Here is a 20,193-nt window from a genome sequence, read left to right as displayed (position 1 = left end):
TTAGTAAGACAAATGGCATCTTCAAATGCTAAGAAAGGCAAAGGAGGATGTGAGGTCTAAGGGAAGACCCAAAGGAGGAGAGCCAAGCCCTATTTTATGTAAGTATAATCTTTGCCACAGTCTTCACATCCTAGATTGTCAAGATGTGGTATTTAACCCTTGCCAAGATGGATGTTAGAATTACAACCCTTTTACACACACACACAACACACACACACACGCAAAGTTGCACATGAACAAATTAAAACTGAGTGATAATGCTGACTTATTCATTTGCTGTCTGAAACTGGTGGCCAGGCCTGGCTGGCTTCCATTGACCAAGATATACTAACAAGCCTGCAAAGCTTCTGCATTGGGCCTAATTCTCAAGTCATCTCATGTGACACTAGACTACTCTAAAGAAAGCCACCTTCAAAGCCATATGGTTTTGTTTTAAGATTTCTAAATTCATAAAGAAAATGTCAAAAGCTGTCATTTAAACCAAGCTAGCCCTGACTCTCTAGCTCTCTAGCAAGCCACCCTCATCACTAGTTCAGTTACTTTGCAAGTATCTTTGCTGAAAGGAAAACATCACCATCATTTCTTTGGACTTTCGCAGATTCCAAAAACAGATCCTCACATTCAGTGAAATGGAATCATCCCTCTGGTTGGCTCATCATGACAGGCAGCTCACTTCCTGGGAATATAAGACTGGACTCAGGAAGACACACATAAGTGCTATAGGCCCCAAAGACCTCCCAAGAGGGAATCCGCTTGCCTTTTAGAGCAACCACAGACATGGAGAGACACAGCCACTTTTCTATTTGTGGTTATTTAATTGCCACTTGACATGTGAAGAATGGTGATGGAATGACAAGATGTGACCCTTGCGAGTCTAATGGCTCTTTGTGGGAACTCTGAACATGACCAGCATTTCTGTCCACAGCAGCATCACCAATTCTTGCTCCTCTAGACACCAGCCTATAATGGTTATGGGACAAGCAGGCCTAGATTCTATTCCCAAAGCTCCCATGACTATTTTGTCTGGGGCAACTTAATTATATAACTGTGTTTCTATTTTTCTATACCACATATAATGATTTTCCTAAAAGCGCCATTCTCCCCTACTCTTAAGCCCAACATTAAATCATACAAGAACACAGCTGATTTTTAAAATGTTTTAGATCATTTATTATTTATTTATTTACGTGCATTGCTGTTTGTCTGCAGAGGATGTCAGATGCTCTGCAACTAGAGTTACAGACAGCTGTGAGCTGCCATGTAGGTGCTGGAAATTGAACTCAGGTCCTCTGGAAGAGCAGCCAGTGCTTTTAACTTGCTGAGCCATCTCTCCTCCACATAGCTGATTTTTACCAGTGGGACAATATTGGTTTATTAAACATTTAGGTGCATTTGGTTTTCTGTAAACAAAAAACTACTTCCGGCTCCCCAGGGAATCCCTCTCCTACATCTCCACAATCCAGGCACAGAAGGATTGCTGACTGATACATCCTAAACCAAACAGAGGCCATAGCTGGTATTCTTTCTCATCTGTTGCTCAAAACCCTCAAGATGTCTTCAATATATTTGTGCCTGCTTCCCACCACTCACTCACCTGATAGGCTCCAGCAGACAGCCATGCATACAGGGACTACTAAGTGAGAGCTCCTGTGCCCTGATGACAAACACCAATATATCCACCCAAGGCCACAATACCTTGGATTCATTTTTGTGTGGCCAGTTGTAAATTTTAACCACTAGGAGCCAGATCCAGCAAGAGCCATAGAGAAGGGGAGGCGGCAGACAAGTGAGTCAGGGAGAGAGGTGCCGCTGTGGCCTAAGGCCAGCTAGGAAGCTTTAGAGTCCTGACTGACACTTCTGAATGAAAGAAATAATTTCCAGGGACCTGGGCAATCTTTTTGTATTTTACAGATAAAGAAACTGAAGAACAAGGATGTATCTAAAATGTGAGTGCTCACATCAGCAGAATACATACTAAAACTGCAATGATACAGAGAAGATTAGCACAGCACCTGCAAAAGGATGGCATGCAAACTTGGGAAATGTTCCATATTTTTGAATACAAAAATAATTCAATCAAACAGGTGCTGGAAATGAATAACTCCCTTAATGAAATACAGGAAAATACAATTAATAAGTGAAGAAAATAAATAAAACTGTCCAAGACCTGAAAATGGAAATAGAAGCAGTAAAGAAAACACAAAGTAGAACATTGCCAAACTCATTCTATGAGGCCAGTCACCCTAATACCTAACCCATACAAAGATCCCAACAAAAACAACAACAACAACAACAAAAAAGTAATTCAGAACAATTCAGAATTTCTCCCTTGTTAATATTCATGCAGAAATAGTTAATAAGATAGTTGCAAACCGAATCCAGGAAACACAACAAAAATATCATCTACCGTGCTCAAGTAGGCTCAGGAATGGAGAAATGGCTCAATACACGAAAATCCATCCATCAACATAATCCACACTATAAACAAACTGAAAGAAAAAAGTCACATGATCATCTCATTAGATGCTGAAAAGACCTTGGATAAAACCCAACACCCCTTTGTGTTTAAAGTCTTGGAGACATCAGGGATACAAGGCACATATCTGAACACAATGAAGGCAATAAACAGCAAGCCAACAGCCAACATCATATTAAAAGGAGAGAAACTTAGTGTTTCCACTAAAACCATGACAAGACAAGGCTGCCCACTCTAGCTATATTTCTTTAATATAGTATTTGAAGTTCTAGTTAGAACAATAAAACAAATACAGGAGATCAAGGAGATACAAATTTGAGGAGAAGTCAAAGTATTGCTATTCACAGATGATATGATGGCATACATAAGTGACCCCCCAAGATTTTGCCAGAGAACTTCTATGGCTGATAAACACCTTCATCAAAGTATCTGAATATAAAATTAACTAAAAAAAAGTCAGTAGCCCTACTTTATACAAGCTACAAAAGGGCTGAGAAAAGAAATTAGAAAAACAACACCCTTCACAATAGCTACAAATAATATAAAATATCTTGGTATAACTCTAACCAAACAAGTAAATGAACAGTATGACCAAAATTTCAAGTCTTTGAAGAAAGAAATTAAAGAAGATTTTAGAAGATGGAAAGATCTCCCATGTTTATGGATCAGTAAGTATACCTAGTGAAAATGGCTATTCTGCCAACAGCCATCTACAGATTCAATACAATTTCCATCAAAATTCCAACAAAATTCTTTACAGACCTGGAAATAACAACCATTAACTGCATATAGAAAAATTAAAGACCCAGGAGAGCCAAAACAACTCTGTACAATAAAGGAACTTCTGATGGTGTCAACATCCCTGATTTCAAGCTATTCTACAGAGCAATAGTAATGAAAACTGCATGGTACTAGCACAGAAACAGACATATTGCTGAATAAAACCAAAGTGAAGACCCAGAAATAAACCCACACTCCTATGACCACTTGATTTTCAACAAAGAAGCCAAAACCATCTTTTTGAAAGCATCTTCAACAAATGATACTGGTCTTACTGGATGCATGCATGTAGAAAAATGCAAATAGATCCAAATTTAACACCCTGCATGAATCAAAGACCTCAAAATAAAACATGGATACTATAATGACATGGTGTAATGAAAGTAACCAACCACTGTTTGATTGAATTTAAGGTTCACTTCACAGGAGGAAACACATGCCTGGTACTATAAATCTGACCAAGATCCCATGGATTAAAGCTTAGGAATGAACCTAATATTATGCTGCTAAAGGGACTTGGTATGAAGTAGGACTCCAAATTTGTATCTCTCTACTCACAGATCAATGAAGCTCTCAATCCTTATTCAAGAAGTGTCTGTGTGCAACAGACAGCAGGTGGTTAACACAAAAACCCACAACTGGCCAAAGTGAAATACTCAGCCACAATTGGGATACAAATTGTGCTATGTCCTCTTCCAAGGTCAGGGATAATCAGGACCAGGTGGTCTACACCATTGTTAGAACATGAGGTTGGGGACGACCTAGGTGAAACTTTCTCCTGCACATCACAGGGCCTCTGCTATACACTCAGGTACTCAGAGAAGTTGTGGTTGGCTGCACAAGACTGAGCCACTTAACATTCTGGCCTGGAGGGGAGAGTTCATAAGCCCTCAGCCCTCACTGAGGAGCTATGAACAGGTGGCAGCTCCTGGAGTAGAGAGAATGTTTTCTTTAAGGATGTGGCTGCTGATGGGTAGACAGTTCTCCAGGGCAAGGCCTCATGCACAGGGATACACATGGACAGCACAAATTAGATTCAATGGATTAATGAAAAATGATGATGATGATGATGATAATGGTGATGATGATGATACACAAAGTTTAGAAGGATGGCGAGGTGGGAATGGATCTTGGAGGAATGAGTTAAAGAAAGAAGTGAGGGTGAATATGATCAAAATAAATTGCATAAAATTTGCAAAGAATTAATAAAATATTTTTTAAAGAAGAATATTTTAGGAACAGAGTGTGGCTCCTTAACATCACAGGTTGCTGCTTAACCTTCACACCACACAACCTCTCATTTGGCCTGAAGTATATTTTCAGCTTAATTAAAAATGACATTCCAGTAAGTGATTTTCATGACTTACTTGATAAGAAAGAATTTAGCCATATAAGGTTTTTGGCAGCATTATGAAATCTAGGAAAGAATTTTAATGCAATTGCTTAGTTCAGCAGAAGCTCCGTGAGGTCTCAAAATCATGCATAATATTACCGGTTTTAAAAGCAACTCTCTGTTCCTTAAGACTGCAGATCTCCTAATGGCTATGCGTGGAACAGAATAGAAAGTCTGAGGTACAAGCTCAATGAAAATTCTTGTATCCAACCTCAAGGTATCAGTTAAGAACTAACAGCTCTGCCATCAGCACATAACAGCCACAATTCCTAAGAGTCAACAACCAATCTAAATCATGAACAGCTTAATAACCTACGTGTCTCACAACTTAGACCACCTGCTACCAAGGAATACATGTTTTATTTCTGTTTGTTTGTTTGTTTGTTTGTTTGGTTGGTTGGTTGGTTGGTTGGTTAGTTGGTTGATTAGTTGGTTGGTTTTTTTAAAACATAGTTTCTCTGTGTAGCCCTGGCTGTCCTGGTCAGACCAGGCTGACCTCAAACTCAGAGATATACCTGCCTCTGCCTCTCCAGTGATGAGATTAAAGGTGTGCTCCATCCAGCATGCCAGGCTGACTCCTTTTTATTTTTTTGCTTGAGTTATACATGAATTTATCTTCTTAAAATGCTTATTAAGTATTTCAACACCATCTCTGTATATACTCATAAAGAAATGTCTTAAGTGTGTATGAGTGCAGGTCCATGCATTTATGATAATCTATGAATAATATTCATGTACCACTACTTACCAAAACAGAGCCCTCTAAATTCAGCAATCACAGAGACCACTCATCCCGTCTATGGCTGAAGTGAGGGCTGTGCACAGAGAACCAGCGTGGCCACATAAGCATAAAGAAGCCGCTGTAGATATATTTAGATCTCTTTCTCTTTTTCTATTTAGGCTCCTTGGGGGAATCAACAACACCCTAACTCACATGGCCCTGACAGAATGCATCAGAATGCTTTCTGTGACACAAATTAAGACATAAAGAAAGTAAAATCTGACAACCAGCTGAAAAGACTCACAGAATAAGAAGCCTAGAGGTATAGCAATTCAAAATTCCCTGTTTTATAAATGGCTCAGAAACCTTTCCCTCAACAAAATGCAAGCTCATCGGACTCTTGCAAGTCACAACCAGAGGCCAGAATTGGCCAATGAGCAGCTCTGAGCAGATAACACACATAGGGAGAGAAATTGTGTTAAATGAAGCAAACTTGTCAAAATATCCATTGCTGTCCACAGCATCCTTAATGAGACATCATCAGTTGAAAGTCAGAGAGAAAACCATTTGGGCTACAGCTCTATATTCCCTTAAAAATTCATAAAGGTAGACCATAAGGAGATGAGAGAGAGTCATTTACCATACTGACTTTATTTATAATTATTTCTCCTTCTATCAAAAGATTGCAAATGCTGTCAGATAAAGCAATTATCATCTCTTGACCCTTATAAAAAACATGCATTAGTCATGCAAACAGAGAATTGGGTCTACATCGGGATCAATACTTGCCATTTCTTTATATTTCTGACCCATTGACTGTCAAGAGACAAGTGTGCCAAGCATTCGGAAGAAGCCATTCAAATTGCCATGCAAGCATAATCTGTTCAGAGTAGGTATTTAGAGACATTAAATATGAGATTCAAATTTTTAGCAAATAGTTGAGAACTACTCAAACGGCTTGAGAAAACTGAGTTACAGTTGGAAGGCTCTCAGAGTGAAGCTTGCAGGCTCAGCAGGGTAGGCAATATTTCCAGAGACTGTGGGTGTCTTGGTGTTTTTGTTTTTGTTTTCAGTTCTGCCTTCTACAGCTCAGCTTCATCTTCAGAATCGTTTGCTGGATATCCCTTCAAACATACACAGTAAGTGAAGCTTTACTCCATGACAACAAAAGAGAAAAACGGGTGTCTCTGTTTCAAATCTAACATTTTCATCCTGAATGATCCATGGAAAGGAACAAGTCCGCCCCACTGGCATATACCCAGGTCTTGGGATTCCTTTCCTTACCCTCAAATAGGTCATTTGACTCAATGCAAATTAATATGAGAAACGGGGGGGGGGGAGCAAATTGGTGTGTGTCAATCATTGCTTAATTCTGGAACTGTGTGTGAGATCTGTGCCACCCAGAACCGAGAATGAGTTAAGTTTATGGAGGAAAATATGGAGAATAAGGGGGTGAACGTGGGAGTAGCCAGCCAGCTCCTGCCGCCCCGTGCCTCGGTGCTTCCTTGCATGAAGAGAGTTCTCTAGCAAGCATCCAATTCCCAGGACATTTTCAGACAGTGACAAAACCACATGGCAAGTTTTATTCATTCAACTTGAGAAAAGTAAAGCCCTGAAATTGCGGCATATTTTAATAACAGCATCCCAAGAATGGGAACCACAGCACCCGCGGCCTCCTCTGTGGGCTCCAGCAGGGGTAGTGGCTGCGTTTCTCCCTCCTGCAGCATCATGTCAAAGCAGGTTCTAATTCCTGTTTACTGGGATGTAACCGTTGCTAATCGAGCTTGGAGGTTTAGTCGCTGGCATTAAACACAAGATGTGAGACAAAAGCCTGGCTAAATGATAAGATGCCAGCCCAGATTAGCATGTGGATCATTCTCACTCAATTTCCCTCCACTGATGGATCAAAGCACTCAGCACAGCAGGTGACCAGGAGGAGAGTCCTGTACTTGCTTCTGTCCATCATCTCCCAGCTGCACCCTGAAAACACAAGCAAAAAGCACAAAAGGAATTCCTTTTTTTAATTTTAGTTTTTACTAATAACAATTATTCACTTTGGATCCCCCCTGTAGCTCCCTCCCTCATCCCCTCCTAATCCTATCTTCTCTCCCCCTTCTCCACCCATGCCCCTCCCCAAGTCCACTGATGGGGGGGGTCTTCTTCCCCTTCCTTCTGACCCTAGTGTATCAGGTCTCATCAAGAGTGACTGCATTGTCTTCCTCTGTGGCCTGGTAAGGCTGCCCCCCCCACCTCAGGGGGAAGTAATCAAAGAACAGGACAATCAGTTCATGTCAGACACAGTCTCTGTCCCCATACTATGGAACCCACTTGGACCCTGAACTGCCCTGGGCTACATCTGTTCAGGGGTTCTAGGTTATCTTCATAAATGGTCCTTGGTGTGAGTATGAGTCTCAGGAAAGACCCCTGTGCTCAGATTTTTTTTGTTCTGTTGCTCTCCTTGTGGAGCGCCTGTCCTCTTCAGGTCTTACTATCTCTTTCTTTCATGAGATTTTCTACACTCTACCCAAAGTTTGGCTATGAGTCTCAGCATCTGCCTTGATACTCTGCAGGGTAGAGCCTTTCAGAAGCCCTCTGTGGTAGGCTCCTGTCCTGTTCCCTGTTTTCTCCCTCTTCTGATGTCCACCCTCTTTGCCTTTCTGAATGGGGATTGAGCATTTTAGCCAGAGTCCTCCTTCTTGATTAGTTTCTTTAGGTGTACAGATTTTAGTAAGTTTATCCTATATTACATGTCTAATTACATCCACTTATGAGTGAGTATATACCCTGTGTGTCTTACAGAAGGAATTCTTACTATCCAGTCATCTATCAAGCAATGAGATGAAAAATGAGCAACACAGAATCTACAGACCAAATATGTTATTATCATAACTTCCCTGTAGTTTTATATATACAAAGAAAACATGGCCTCTGTGGTCTATAGATTTATACTTGAAAAATGACTACTTGAACAACACACAGGATGATCATAAAATTTAATTGCCTATTCTGAAACCTGGGAACAGCACAGTGGAGTATCACCCAGTCCGCAGTTACCCCCCCCCACCCCCGTCTTAGCTACTTTTCTATGGCTGTCAATAAACGCCATGACTAAAGCAACTTATAAAGGAGAACATTTAACTAGGGGCTTGCTTACAGTTCCAAAGAGCTAGTCAGACCATCAAGGCAAGGACGCCAACAGGCACGCCTCTGGAGCAGTTGCTGAGAGTTTTACATCTTGCTTCACGGGTAGCAGGCAGAGAGAGAAAGAAACAGAGAGAGAGAGAGATAAACAGAGAGAGAGAGACTGGATCTGGCTGGGCTGTAGAAATCTCAAAACCCATACCCCCAGTGGCATACCCTCTCCAACAAGAATAATAATAATAATAATCCTAATAATCCTTCCCAGACAGTACATCCACCAACTGAAGACCAAGCATACAAAAATATGAGCCTGAAGGGGCCATGTTCATTCAAACCACATGCCCTTTTCAATGCTATCTGACAGACAGAGGAGCTGATACACAATTTGTGGCCATTGTAAGTAAAACCTGGCCAAAGCTGGCCTACTCATTTTTCTCCCTACAAATATACATATACCAATTAGCCCAGAAAGCAAAAAATTAGTCTCTATCAAGGTAGTGGGCAAAATATATCTGAGCACAGGGGTCCTCAATGAGACTGTTTATCCAACCAAGGACCATGCATGGATATAGCCAACAACCCCTGCTCAGACATAGCCCATGGTAGCTCAGTATCCAAGTGAGTTCCCTAGTAAGGGGGACAGGAACTGTTTCTGACATGAACTCATGAGCTTCCCCTCCCCCCTGAGAGAGGAGCAGCCTGGCTAGGCCACAGATAAGGACATTGCAACCATCCTGAAGATACCTGATAAGCTAGAGCCAGACGGAAGGAGAGGAGGGCACCCCCCTCAGTGGACTTGGAAGGGAGCAGGGAGGAGATGAGGGAAGGGAGGGAAGGATTGGGACGGAAAGAGGGAGTAGGCTACAGCTGGGATACAAGTGAATGTATAAAATTATTTAAAAATAAAAAATATTAATATGAAAAAAAGAAATTAAAAAAGACAGAGTAGTGGGCAGGCAAAATGTCTTCTGTCTGTGACTACAAGAGACTCAAGCTGCTCAAAAGCCAGAGTCTCCTCTACTGATTGACAGAAGAAGACTGTGCAAAAAAAAAACAAAAGACTAGAATGCAGACACACAAATGATCTGAGGGGAGACTACTGGGGATCTTAGCCATTCTTCCGAGCCATCAAACACCCAGAGGAATTCTGCCTAAAGTTTCCACAGCAAACCCATGTTCTCAAAGTCAAACTTCTTCAATCAGCTCTCCTTGGAGTTGTTTCTATTATTTTCAAACAAAGAATGTTAGTGAACAAATGACATCTAACTCACTGAGTAACTGAGAATGAAAATAGATAACAGCAATCTTATATGAATGAATGAATGAAAAACAATATTAAAAACTAATAAAGAAGGGCTGAGGCTTGGTGCACTGGCTGTTCTTCCAGAGGACCTAGCCATGGTTCTCAGAAGCCACAGCAGCTAACAACGTGTCTGAAATCCCAGTTTCAGGCTATCAGTCACCCTCATCTGCGCTCTATGGGCACTGCACTCATGTGAAGTATAGATATACAAAACACCCATACACAAGAAAAATTAAATTTAGGGAAAAAATGAAAACTAATAAACACACTAGATTTGAATAAAGGTGCAACTTTTTTAACAAAATTATTTTCTGTATGGAAAACCGTCTGCCGTCAATTAGATAACGTTATTCAAAAGATTTTGGTTTTATCATGGGTCTTCAAATTGTTGCAACAGAAACACAGACAGTAAACACTGGGGCTTTGTGAGCATGTCAGCTCAGCCAAAATTGCTCTATGCTGCTAATATACTGGGGATGCAGCCATAAATAAATTTTAGATACTTATTTTCTTTCAATAAGATTGCATTAATAGAGACTGAGATGTAAATTGCACGTCACAAAATACTGTTATTTTTAATTTTCTTCAACCATTTAAAAATGTATAAGGTATATACTTTATTCTTATCTGTGGGACACACACATAAACAACTTTTGAAAACTTCAAAATGGTGAAAGGATTTATCTTACAGTGTGGTGGTACATGCCTATGACTCCAGCACTTGGGAGGCTAAGGGAGAGGAATACTTAGTCTCAGGCCATCTTAGGGAATATCAGAAAGTCTAGTCTAGCAGGAGGAAGGAAAGAAAAGGGGATGTGATAGGTTTATGGTGTAGGTTATTTTCTTCTTTTTCATCGTCTGTGTTTTTGTTTTTCTGTGTAGGCATGTTTACTTATAGAATTATAGGTACATTTTACAAAGAAGAAAGTTGGTTGTAAAATGTACTTAAACTATCATACCACTCATGAGTGGGTAGCATGATGGGCTACAAATCGACATACCACATATAAATTTTCACACACGTGGCTACAGCTACACAATTCAGAACAGTGAAGAAGAAGAAGGAGGAAGAGGAGGAAGAAAATAATAATAATAAGAAGAAACCACCAGCATCAGCCTGGATTATAACAACAGAGGAAAAGATGAAGAAGGAATTTTGTTCAACCATAAAGAAAAAATGAAATAATGAGACTTGCAGGAAAATGGATGGTATTGAAGATAATTGTGTTAAGTGAAATAAGCAAGACTCAGAAAGATAATCTCAGTGTACTTTCTTCCATAGCAGAATCTAAAATTAAATTTATAGAGGGTGTGTGTATATGTGTAATAGAGTCCAAAATGGGACCATGAAAAGGCGTATGAGACCGTAATGATATATAGACCACAAATGATATATAGTTCAGAGATAAGGAACGAGACAAACAAGGAAATGGAGGAGATGAGCACACAGGCCCTGGAAGGTTTCCTGGACCTTTAGTGGTCTCCGGAGAGCTGAGCTAGATTTATACATCATGTCAACAAGGCACAGAATCCTAGCTCAACGTAGCATGCCTGACCAAGTACCTTAGCCTCAGCTTTCTGGGATCCCAACCAGAAGAGTCAGAACCTCACAGCATAGAATCTGGTGTTTTCCAGCAGAAAGGAAAGAAAACTCGGTGGGCACCACTACTTTGGGGACCCAACTGATTCTGTGAAGTTGGGTTTCCCTCCTAGTAAAGAGGTGAGGGAGCATATGACCAAACACTCAGCATGATCTGCCTTTCTTGCACAGTAGCAGGTCTCCAGCAGGCCACCTTCAGTGTGAACTTTACACCGCGGTGAAATTCTCCTCTAAGCCTGGCACTACACAAGGCACTATCTAAAGATGTGTGCCCTCTGCCAGTTGCTCCTTCCCCAGCATCCCCATTGTCAATTTGTAGTGATTCATCAAAACCTTAGCTAAAATAGCAACAACAGCAATAGTACTAATAGTGGTAGTAATAATAATAATAATAATAATAATAATAATGCTGTGGTTGTGAGACTGTTCTCTTAATCTCTACTTTCCCTGAAAAAAAAATAACATACATGACACCGGTTGGAAAACAGGCACAGAGGCTGTAGTGATGGCTCTGTGGATACAGTCACTTGCCACCGAACTTGACAACCTGAATGCAATCCCCACATCCCGCATGGTGGAAGGAGAGAAAGGATTCCCTAAAGTTCCAATTTATCTTCACATATGCTCTGTGGTTCCCCCCCCCTTTCTCAGTGAAAAGGGGCACTAAAATATGAAAATGCTTTGCCCTAGACAAACTGGCAAAGTCAAGATTCAATCACACTTGTGTCCTAAGCCTTTGAATGTTAGCCAACACTGGAGGGCCTGTTGAAAATGCAGTGCCTCAGGCCTCCCTTACAGACCTGCTCACTCTGCCCCCATTAAGCACCTTCAATTCAGGTATTTTGCCATTTCCATATCAGTGTTTTTCTATTCACACCACAGTTCTGCTTTCATGCTCTTGTATGACTATGTACAGGAAGGGCCTAAAACTCACGGAAGTTAGAGAGTTGGCCAGGAATTGGCAAGCAGTGAGTGGCGGAGCCAGGATTTGTCCCCCATGCTCATAGTAACATCTGTCTCTCCTGCACTCATGCCAGATCCAAAGGATGCAGAAGTATGTAGCCAACTTCAGATAGGGCCACTGATTCAAGATGTGAATTTACCAGTAGTGTTGGGAAGAAGATGGTGTCTATACTATGGTCATCATGCTTACCCGCTTGCCGGGGTTTCAATTATCTATAGTTGGCTGTTGAAGCCAAAAAGGGAAAGCGGAAAGAAAAGGGAAAGGATGGGAGGAAGGGGAGGGTAAGGCAAGGACAAAATACTAAGTGAAAAGATGAAAACTTCCACAAATAAGCCACCCATACTTTCTGCATAACCTTCATTGTGTCATATTGTTATACATATTCTATTATATGATTTATTAATCTTTTGTCCCACTTCATTTCCAAGCCAGCTTTTATCCTAGATGTGTCCAGGATAGCTGTAGTACTGATGGAGTTCGGCACTAGCCACAGTTTCAGGAACCCACAGTTTCAGGAATTCATCCTTTATAGATGAGGAGAGTCATGTGTAGACTTCAACTTAGAATATACTACATTAGGGACAGCAGAAACAGAAGCTGTAATTGTGTTCCACAGGGATGAGCCTTCATTCAGACTGTACAAAAAGAGGGTGCTCAATTTTACCTAGGAGATTGATCTGTCTGGTGGTGATGTGGCAGTGGTGGGGAGGACAAGCCCCACTTCTCTAATAAGGGTACCCTAAGGCAGCTGACTGAATACTCCACTGCCAGCTACAGAGAAATGTTCTGGTGAACACTGAAGATACTGGGTGACTTCTAAACAAAGAAAATCCAAGAAGTACTGAAGTCAGAAATTCCAATTTAGAGGTTTTTGGATTGATTTATGCTTAGACTTGTGCATGGTTCAAATGACATGGGCTGTCCAGACCTGCCAGAGAAAATGCCAGATAGGGCCTGACCTGCAGACTCTGGGATCCTGGGAGCATCTGCAGCACAGACTGTATGCCCTGCTTGACTCTGCTGTCAGCTTTGCTCAAGGCTGGAGTTAGCGCATGCCACAAGGTGCTTGATTTATAACATGCAACAGTAAGTAGTCACTGAAGAACCAGATGATGGACTCTGTTAGGAATATGTTGGGAACCATGATGTGTGCATTTCCAGAATCCTGAGTGTGAAGTAACCAGGTGTTCACATCCCCTATCCACCTATTTTCAATCTTGTTTTACACGTGGAACACATGTAATAAATATTTTTATTAAAGAAAAATTCTATCACCAAAAAGGAAAACATGAGTTTTGAAAAACATTAGTACAAGAAAAACTGATTACTCAAAAAAGAAAAGGAACTGGTGAGATGGCTCAGAGAGTCAAACATTTGCCTTGTCAGTGTGAGGAGAGGAGTTCAGAATCCCAGAACCCAAGTCAGAGGAGTGTAGTGACCCACCTGTAATCCCAGCACACAGGGAAAAAAACAGGGCATCCCTGATGCAAGCTGGTAAGCCAAGCTAGCTAAAACAGTGAGCTCTGGATTCAATGAGAGAGCAAGAAAGATGCCTGGCATGAACCCCAAGCCCCTACATCCGTGCACACAAGTGTACACACACATGTGCTCTTACACAAATACATGTTCACTCATACACATGTGCCCACAACATTGGAACATACATCTATTCTAGTTTCCTGTCCGTTGCTATAATAAAACACTCTGACTTAAAGCAAGTGTCTTAGTCAGGGTTACTATTGCTGTGATGAAACACCACAGTTGAAACACAAGAGTTGATTAAAAGCAACTCTGGGAGGAAAGGGTTTATTCAGCTTATGCTTCCACATCACTGTTCATCATTGAAGGAAGTCAGGACAGGAACTCAAACACGGCAGAAACGTGGAAGCAAGAGCTGATGCGAATGGAGGGGTGCTGCTTACCGGCTTGCTCCTTTTGGCTTGCCAAGCCTGCTTTCTTATAGAACCCAGGACCCACCATGGGCCCTCCCATTTCAACTACTAATTAAGAAAATGCACTATGGGCTTGCCTACAGGCTAATCTTATGGACACATTTCTCAACTGTGGTTCTCTTTCCCCGAATGACTCTATCATATGTCAAGTTGTCATAAAACTATCCAGCACAGTAATATAGGGGGAAATTATTTCTTTGGTTTAAACTTCCAAGGCATTGTCCATCACTGAGGGGAGTCAAGGCAGGTGTTCAAGGGTAAAAACTTTGTACTTCTTGGTGGCTTGGAGGAGCACTGCTTGGTGGCTTGTTCTCAGGATCATGTCCAGCTAGCTTCAATAAATATGCTACAACCATCTGCCAAGGGGCTGGCAATGCCCACAGAGCTGGGCCCTCCTATATCAATTAACAGGCAAGAAAAGTCTTCACAGACATGTCTACAGACCAACCTAATAAAGACGATTACTCAGTTGAGAATCTTTTATTCCCCCAGGCAATTTTAGGCTGTATTAAGTTGACAGTTAATGCCAATTAGGACATATACACAATATGCACACCACATGCACTTAAAAATGGATAGGAAAGGAAGCTTAATGCGATGGCGTAAGCCTGCAAGTCTAACACACAGAAGGCTTGGGCACAAGGATAGAGAGCTAGAGGTAATTTTGGACTATGTAGGGAAAGCAGTCTCAAAGATAGATAGATAGATAGATAGATAGATAGATAGATAGATAGATAGATAGATAGATATAGAGATATGAGACAGAGAGAGGGATTGAGGGAGGGAAAGATAAAGGGTGAGATGGGGGAGAAGAAAAACATACAGAAAGGAAAATGGAAGGAAGACTTTAATACTTTTATTTTCAGCTGTGTGACCTTGGATAACCTGTCCTTCTCTGGAGCCAATTTATGTCACTGCTAAAATAATTTGATGAGTTAGATTAATTATATCCTTTGAATCTAGATTCAAAGTAATGTTATTTTATTGTTTTCATTTCTTTTTTATCAAATATTTATTTTTATATTAATTATAGTTTATTCACTTTGTATCCCAGCTATAGCCCCCTCCTTCATTCCCACCCAATTCCACCCTCCTTCCCTCATCTCCTCCCTGGCCCTCTCTAAGTTCACTGATAGGGGAGGTCCTCTTCCCCTTCCATCTGACCCTAGTCTATCAGGTCTCATCAGGACTGGCTGCATTGTCCTCTCCATGGCCTGGCAAGCAAGACTTCTCCCCCCTCAGGGGGAGGTGATCAAAGAGCCAGCAACTGAGTTCATGTCAGAGACAGCCCCTGTTCCCCTTACTAGGATAACCCACTTGGATACTGAGCTGCCATGGGCTACATCTGAACAGGAGTTCTAGGTTATTTCCATGAATAGTCCTTAGTTGGAGTATCAGTCTCAGAAAAGACCCCTGTGCCCAGATTTTTTGGTTCTGTTGTTCTCCTTGTGGAGCTCCTGTCCTCTCCAGGTCTTACTATCTCCCCTTCTTTTATAAGATTCCCTGCACTATGCCTAAAGTTTGGCTATGAGTCTCAGCATTTGCTTTAATACCCTGCTAGATAGAGTCTTTCAGAAGCCCTCTGTGGTAGGCTCCTGTCTTGTTCCTTATTTTCACCTTCTTCCAATGTCTATCCCATTTGCCTTTCTGAATAAAGATTGAGCATCTTACCCAGGATACTCCTTCTTGCTTAACTTCTTTAGGTGTAGAGGCTTTAGTATGATTATCCTATATTAAGTCTAATATCCACTTATAAGTGAGTATATACTATGTGTGTCTTTCTGCTTCTGGGATATCTCAGTAAGGATGGTCTTTTCTAGTGTCTACCATTTACCTACAAATTTCATGATTTCCTTGTTTTTAATTGCTGAGTAGTATTCCATTGTGTAAATGTACCAAAATTTCTGTATCCATTCCTCAACTGAGGGACACCTGGGCTGTTTCCAGCTTCTGGCTATTACAAATAAAGTTGCTATGAACATGGTTGAGCAAATGTCCTTGTTGTATACTTGACCATCCTTTGGATCTATGCCTAGGAGTGGTATAGCTGGAACTTGAGGTAGCAATATTCCTAATTGTCTGAGAAAGCACCAAATTGATTTCAATGCAATTCCCATCAACTTACCAACACAATTCTTTACAGACCTTGAAGGAAAAAATTCTCAACTTTCTATGGAGTAACAAGACACCCAGAATTGCTAAAACAATCCTCTACAATAAAAGACCTTTTAGAGGGATCTCCATTTCTGATCTCAAGCTGTACTATAGAGTATGGTACTGGCATAGAAACAGAATGCTGGAAAAAATGGAATCAAAAAGACCCAGAAATAAACCTACACACTTATGGAAACCTGATTTTTGACAAAGATGCCAAAACCATTCAATGGAAAAAAAGAATCTTCAACAAATGGTGCTGGTCTAACTGGATGTCTACATGTAGAAAAATGCAAATAGGTCCATACTTATCACCCTGCACAAAACTAAAGTCCAAGTGGGTAAAAGACCTCAACATTAAACCAGACACACTAAACCTCTAAGAAGAAAATATGGGGAAGAGCCTTGAACTCATTGGTACAGGAGACAACTTCCTGAACAGAACACCAACAGCACAGGCTCTAAGAGCAACAATCAATAAATGGTACCTCATGAAACTGAAAAGCTTCTGCAAAGCAAAGGATACTGTCATCAGAACAAAATGACAGCCTACAGATTGGGAAAGGATCTTCACCAACCCTGTATCTGACAAAAAGCTAATATCCAGAATCTATAAAGAACTCAAGAAGTTAATCAGCAACAAATCAAGTAATCCAATTTAAAAAATGGAGTATGGAGCTAAACAGAGAATTCTCTGTAGAGTAATATCAAATGTCAGAGAAACACTTAAAGAAATGCCCAACATCCTTAGCTATCATGGAAATGCAAATCAAAATGACCCTGAGATTTCACCTTACACCCATCAGAATGGCTAAGATCAAGAACTCAAGTGACAACACATGCTGGAAAGGATGTGGAGAAAGGGGAACCCTCCTCCGTTGCTGGTGCGAATGTAAACTTGTAATGTTATTTTAATTGCCACTCAATTTTATTTATTTATTTATTCTTTGTGTATTTTCTGATTTGTTCTAATTTCTTTTCAGTGAGCATATATTTTCTATAGGAAGAAAAGATTTACTTTCAAAGACTTATAAATGAATTAAACAATGACAAGTCTCTCCGAAGTATTCCCTGCACTTGCATTGCTTTTAACAAAAACTGGATATTTTTCACGATCTCCTAGAGGAGAAAAAACTTACAATAATGCTGTAGAGAGAGCTGAAGCCTTTAAAAGCAAGCAAGACTTAAGCTGTTCTATTTCTGCAGCACAAAATAAAACCAAACAGAAAAGGAAAATAAGCTACCACTTTGCCAGTGCCAAGTCTCCTCATGCATAAACAGAGATCCATCCAGAAAAACAGCATTCTCAGTCGGGTGAGACAAATCCTTGTGCTTTGTGGAAAATTCCCCCAGCAAGCTGGCATCAAGGACACCATCTACAGCTGTCTCCGTGTGCAGCCAGGAACAAAAAAGGTGGAAAGATGGCATGGGCTGAGAGGAGGAGAGCCTGAGTGACAAAGCTGCCCTTCTAAGTCTCGTGCAGGTTGTGTTGCTGATACAGAGCTGAACGTAAGAGCCACTCCACTACCACCACCACAAACACAACCATCACCACTACCTCCATCACCACCTCAAGTGAAGGTGCCCTAGAGATGAGGGCTGAGGTTAGACCAGCAGTCTCTGTACATCTATATTTTCCTGCTCCACCAGCACACCCCACTCCAGCGATACCCACTGTGGGTTGTTTCATTTTTAAATAAGGAGTCTTGTAACTAGGGTTGGCCTTGAACTTGCAATATAGTAAAAGCTGTCCTTGAACTCAGGATCCTTCTGTCTCCATCTCCCCAGTGCTGGGATTACAGGTATGCATCACTGTACCAATCCCACTCTAAAGAGTCTTAATAGCATGCAGATAGGCCCTTTGTTCCATGGACTCTCTCTTTTCTCTTATCTGTGTCTCTTTTTGAGAGGGACTCAATCAGTTTTTAAAATATAGATACTCATGTGGCTTCTGGTGCCATTTCTCATAAGCCTTCAGCTTCAGTAGAAACTGAGGGCTGGCTTTCTACTTGTGGCATTTCTTATTGTGAGGTTATCAGTAGAGTAGAGCTTGCAAGGCCACCTGAAACCACACACCAGCATGCCTTATACACCAGCACACACACACTGCCTTGCCTCATGAGAGCAAAATTGCCCTTAGCCAGTTGCAGGGATTGAATCAACAAAATGGAAGAAACACTGAGAGAAATAACAAAATGATTCTAAAGAGAGGGGCATGGGCAGGGTGTGGTGTGACTCATGCTTTTCATCCCAGCACTTAGAAGGCTGAGAAAAGAGCATGATTGAAATTTCCAAGCCAGTCTGGGATACCATTGAGTTTTAGACTAGCCTGAGCTACAATGTGAGACCATGTTTAGGAAAGAAGGAAGGAAGGAAGGAAGGAAGAAAGAAGGAAGGAAGGAAGGAAGGAAGGAAGGAAGGAAGGAAGGAAGGAAGGAAGGAAGGAAGGAAGGAAAGTGTTAGCCCTGAGGCACTGTCGTTCCTACCATAAGGTTGACTTTGGGTAAAGAGGGTGGATCCATGGCTTCACCACCATCTTGACTAAGGACAATCACATGATTGGTAGCCATCTTGGTAATGAAAAAGTCATGTACCACTTCAAGTACCTTGCTTCTGTCCCACTGTTTTCAGAGCTGCAAAACTGAAGGGCACTGTGCCCCTTCCTGCCCTCCCTGCTCCTCTATTACCCACAAGACACTTCTGATACACTGATGGCTACACTCCTGGATCCAACACAGACTTACACTTCATTTAGGACCTTTTACCTCTGGTGAGATCCTCTCTAGCACAGTTTTGTCTGCTGCTAAAAATCCTAGTACTAGGTAAACCGTGTCTACCCAAGCTATGCTCTTGGTCTCTGACCAGCACTGATGAACTGTTGGTACAGATTGCACCAATTTTTGAGTCAAGCTCTGCTCCTGGGATGCTTCAACACGTTGACTCCTACTCTTGTCCATGGGGGAAAAATGCCTTTATCTAGACCCACAATTTCAAACCCCTATACTTAGCAGCTAAATTTATTATGTCTATCTTCAATATAATGCCCTAGCAATCAGGGGAACAGAAAACAAAGCTTTCCTTTCTTTGTTCCTTTGCCACCTAGTTGCTCTCCAATACTATATGACTAAACCATACAACAGTTAAAAAGCAGGAAGGAACAGTGACAGCAACCCACACAACCAGCTTTCTCAAGATTGCTCCTAATGTATGTGTAGATTACTTACCTGTTAATTTGGTTCTGTTTTTATGTTAATGTGACCCTAAAGTCTATTTAGACACTCCCCCACGGAGTTCTCTCTTTCCACATGGACTGGCTTGTGGCCAATGGGCCCTCTCCCACTCCCACAGCTGGTCTGCAGGAGCCCACGTGTGTGCTTTCTAAACCTGGCCTCATTCAAAATCAAGAATTGCCATAGCAGACTTCCAAATTCTTGCAGACAAGTGATTTCCAGATGTCCAAACCCTGCTCTACCATCAGAAATCTCTGATCTCTAAGAGTCAACTTCCCATCTCTTAAGAATATTTTTCTCCCTGATTTCTGTACACTCTGCTCTTTAAAAAAAAAAAACATATCTTAAGATTTTACTTTAAATGCCTATCAAAGATTTATATAATTTGCTGACCGCATGGTTTACAAGCTGCCATATAACTACCATTTTAAGATGACCACATGGTATGAACCAGCATTATAAAACTTCTTAGTCATAAT

The 20,193-nt window shown here is 41.2% G+C and overlaps 1 long non-coding RNA gene and 1 other non-coding gene across 2 annotated transcripts in view; one reads left to right on the top strand and one right to left on the bottom strand.

The window, feature by feature from the left end:
* Positions 1-2,466, bottom strand: part of LOC132652129 (uncharacterized) — a 199,241-nt gene extending 196,775 nt beyond the window's left edge. Inside the window, exon 1 of the long non-coding RNA XR_009589612.1 lies at positions 2,408-2,466. This is a non-coding gene — a long non-coding RNA (uncharacterized LOC132652129). The remainder of the gene's footprint in view (positions 1-2,407) is intronic.
* On the top strand, positions 1,951-2,057 carry LOC132652702 (U6 spliceosomal RNA). The gene has a single exon (XR_009590279.1). It is a non-coding gene; the product is annotated as a U6 spliceosomal RNA (small nuclear RNA).
* Positions 2,467-20,193: the final 17,727 nt, after the last annotated feature.

The sequence above is a fragment of the Meriones unguiculatus genome, chromosome 2 (genome assembly GCF_030254825.1).
Source record: "Meriones unguiculatus strain TT.TT164.6M chromosome 2, Bangor_MerUng_6.1, whole genome shotgun sequence".
NCBI lineage: Eukaryota > Metazoa > Chordata > Mammalia > Rodentia > Muridae > Meriones > Meriones unguiculatus.
Note: the sequence above shows the minus strand (reverse complement) of the source record. Positions and strands in the feature narration are given on the sequence as shown.